Below are 4,148 nucleotides of genomic sequence, written 5' to 3' on the forward strand. Positions count from 1 at the left end.
CAAGAATTATTTGAAAGAAAGCTAGTCGCGTATTTTGTGCTTCATTATTCATGGAAAAGGTTCTTCATGGAAACGGTTTGATCCTGAAATTTTGTTTGTTGTAATATTGCGCATATTTGACACGATTGAGTTTTTCCTCTTCATGCACGTAATGAAATAGGAAGGGGTTGTTGCCTCTAATAGCAAATATGTTGTTTGTTTCAAAAAATTGTTCGCTGAAAAAGGTCGTCTTTAAGAATTCATCCTGTTTTATAATATGCGTGCTTAACTGGATAGTTTTTATGGCAATAGTAAAGTATTTTCGTGTCAAAATGAGGTTAGTGTCTTTCTATTGTGCTAACTTAAATAAATATAAATATACATTCTGCCTCGTGAGTTTGTTATTCTCGTTAACCAGCAATGGCGTCAAAAGCCATTGCAACGCGAATGGCGTTTTAGTCAACAAAATATGCTCTCATGGAGCTCAAGAAGGGAACGACAATTGGATGAACAAGACAGGCGATGATGATCTGGAATCTTAAAAGCGACGACTAATGGACTTCGACAACAATCTTTCGCCCGTCGAGCCGAAATCAAAGTGAGCTGTATTTCCAATATTTTATCACGAGTGTAGTGTTAACCAAATGGAAAATTATCTGGTAACTTATGGGTTCAACAAAGTCAAGTAAAAAAAAAAAATGGAAATGTGACAGGCAAGAATTATTTGAAAGAAAGCTTGTCGACTATTTTGTGCAAGATTATTCAAGGAGAAGGTTCTTCTGGAAAGGGTTTGAACCTGAAGTACATGATAATTTGACACGATTGAGTGCATGCAATGAAATAGGAAGAGGTTTTTGCCTCTAAGAGCAAGTATGTTGTTTGTTTCAATAAATGTTTCGCTGGAAAAGGATTCCGTGATATTTTCTGCCTTTGTGAATTATGATATCATGTTGTGTATTGAATTTTCGAGCTCAAGGTTGAAATGTGATACGGCAGGATATTTTTAGTATTGCTCTGTAAGCAGGAAGGGTTCACGAAAAAAAACAGGTCTGTTGGAAGCGTGCTTGAGTTTCAACAAAATGAGCCCCAAAATCAGCAAAAAATTGTGACGTCGATGAATAATAAAGTAGCTGCTATTTCCAAAATGATGGAATTACCTGGTGATAAATAACCTCGTCTTGGAGAGTAAATTTTTGACTTCGCAGAAACAATGGTCAACCTCAAGAGTTGGGCGATTGTGATCTTTGCTTTGAATTCGCTCATTTATTGTCAAACTTTATAACACTTGACAGAAAAAGAAACTTACGAAAACCCGGTATCTTGCCATCATTTGACACAGATGCTTCACAGTTTGGTGAGTAAACATGCCGCGGTAACATCACAGCGCCCACTGAATTCCGTCGATGTCACTTTCGATTCAAGCTAAAAAAATCTGTACCTTGCTGAGTTCGCATTTGTTAGCGTTAATAGTATTTTCGGTCCAATGCTTCTGTTTTACGAAGGGGTATATGTTTTAAGTCACCCATCCAGATACTAACCCCGCCGGACAAGTTTAACTTCAGTAAATTTTAGTATTCAAGGCTGTCAGATGCTCAGAGGGCACGCTTAAACTTGTGGTGAAAAGAAGTTGTGAGGGAACTTGAAAATGATCAACATGTCAGCCCAGAAGCCATTATTTCTCACTTCCCTTTTATTTTCTTCAATCTCTCTGGGTTCAGTACTTTGCTAGTAACCACATGTCTTCTCAGGCTATTTACCTAAGACTTCTACCATAGCACTACAATGATAGACAATACCAAACAATATCGTGCTCTGTTAGAGCTATGTATTACGCAAATACAACTTGAATCTCATGGAAAACAAAACGCAACTCAGTTGACAATATGGAATAAGGCGCTGTGTTACTTCACTACCACAGGTAAGCAATGCGTGTCTTGGGCTCCTGTGCGTGTCTATTTTTTCTAAAGATGACAGGAATTTCTTCTTTCTGACAAATGATTAATTAATAGGCCGGTAGCCAGGTTTTTAACCTCAGAAAAGGATCTGTTTCGTCGTATGAACGTGTCAGCCAAAGGGCCTCTGCTGGTATGACTTCTGGGTGACCCCATAAATGGTCTTAATGACCCCCACTTGACATTTGCCTGGAACGCTGCACGTACCACGGGCAACCCAGTGTACGCTCACTGAGCGTCTAGTTCGTAATAAAACACAGACGAACATTGTCGAGTTAATCTACCACCCGGAGCTCAGCCTTTTTAAGACACGCAGAAACGATGGCCTAGGTCGGAGAAGTTAATCCTGGAAATGCTGGGAACGACGAGGCGGAACGTATCATTAATTGGGTAGCTTTTCTCTACGAAGAAGGAAAAGGTGGCGAAAACTACCGGTCCGCGAAAAATAAATTCAGATATCGTGTCAACAGGGAAGAAAGACGGCTTTGTACGCTAAGGGAGTGCATGTGGTAAGTTTGTAACTTAGACACGTTTACTATTATTTCCTTTCTGACCTTTTTTCGTTGCTATATCTGAATGTTGTCTAGGGTCGTCTAGAGGTCATTCTGACATTCTCTATCGGCTCCAAGGTGCTGCGACTCTCTCGACCTTCTATTTTTTTCAAACGATTTTCGATATCGAAGGATGAAAGGGTCATCGAACGCGCTCCGGAGAGCGATACCGATAAATCGTTTTCATTGTCACGCAACGAAAAAATAAATCGAAAACTATTCAGCGGATATAATCAAGAAATAGTGATGTTATAGGAGATAAATAAAGAAGACACTTCCCAAACTTCAGATATTCGTCGAAATGGTTTGCAAAAATTAACAGAGCAGTGACAGAGCCCGGTATGGAGCCGCCATGTTGGTGTACCTCCGTCATAAACTCTTTTTTTTTAGAGTTGAAGCTGAACGATCCTATATCTTTTACGATTTGAGGATGAAAACGTTCTTAAGATGTTCTTAAATTTACATGGAGCACAGTATTTCAATAAATCAAAACTGAGAGAATATAAGGTCAACTACCTTGATAATACTTCAGACTTTGTATCACCTGATGACTTTGATGATGTCGAAGTTATTTTGGAATAGTTGTAAATAAGAACTGCTGATTATTACAAACCGAGATGTGTTTTCCATTCTACCTGCGCACATATTTTTAAAGAACCGTTCACGAGAAATTCACATGAATGAATGATAACTCAAGTGGCATGGTATTAATATATCTGACCTTTTTATATATCGCCCTTTCTCGCAGTCGGAGACTGAATTACTGAGGGCGCAGCTCGACGAGGTCGGACCGAAGGAGCTGTGCTGCCGGCTACGCGCTCGGCCCCTGAACATGTATGACCTCGGAGCACAGCACCACAGCCTGCATGATGGAATAGGCTGGGAGTCGATTTTGGAGTACCCGGAGAAAAACCCTCGGAGTCAGGATGACATCGACTGAAACGCAGCTCACATACGACCCGAGCCAGAGTTGAACCCCGGTCACAGAGGTGGGAGGCATGGTTGATGACGACTAAACCACCCTGACTCCCCCAGCAATAATGCCCCACTGCCATGGCAAAGCATGGTACTCTACCCGAGTACATCTATCAGCGACACTGCATCAGGTCTGACCAGGCCATTAATATTACTTCGAACTGAAGCTGACCAAGATGAGGAACATGCACGGGAAAGTGAAGGACCTGGAGAGGACTCTCAAACTGAAGAACAAGCCATAGGGGAAAGCGGAAGTGAGATGAAAGCAGCGATGAGGCTGATGTAGGAGCCAATGACGAAAGTGGAAACTACTTTAAAGGAGAAATCGGGAGCTCCACAACCATTTTGTTAGGCGCAAGGTCACGCTTTGGAATAGCAATACGATTCAATAATCGCCTTATACAATGAAATGTTTTTCGGCTTCTTCCTGTCCGAAAATGATGTAATATAACTTTAGTACAATATGAATCTTTCAAAATACCGGCCTAGAGATCAAAGAAACTGAACGCCTAAGGTTATTGATGTGACAATACTTGTAACTAAGAGGACGCTCGACGCTCTGAAAATTTTGTTTTATCACTTGCATGGCAGTTTTTCGGGTCAAATTCTCAGTCATGTTCATGGACATTCATACAAAAGAGCTCTCCCGGTAAGTACAAGAAAACTGATTTACGGTTATCAACAGTGTCGA

The sequence above is a fragment of the Montipora foliosa genome, chromosome 1 (genome assembly GCF_036669935.1).
Source record: "Montipora foliosa isolate CH-2021 chromosome 1, ASM3666993v2, whole genome shotgun sequence".
Classification (NCBI taxonomy): Eukaryota; Metazoa; Cnidaria; class Anthozoa; order Scleractinia; family Acroporidae; genus Montipora; species Montipora foliosa.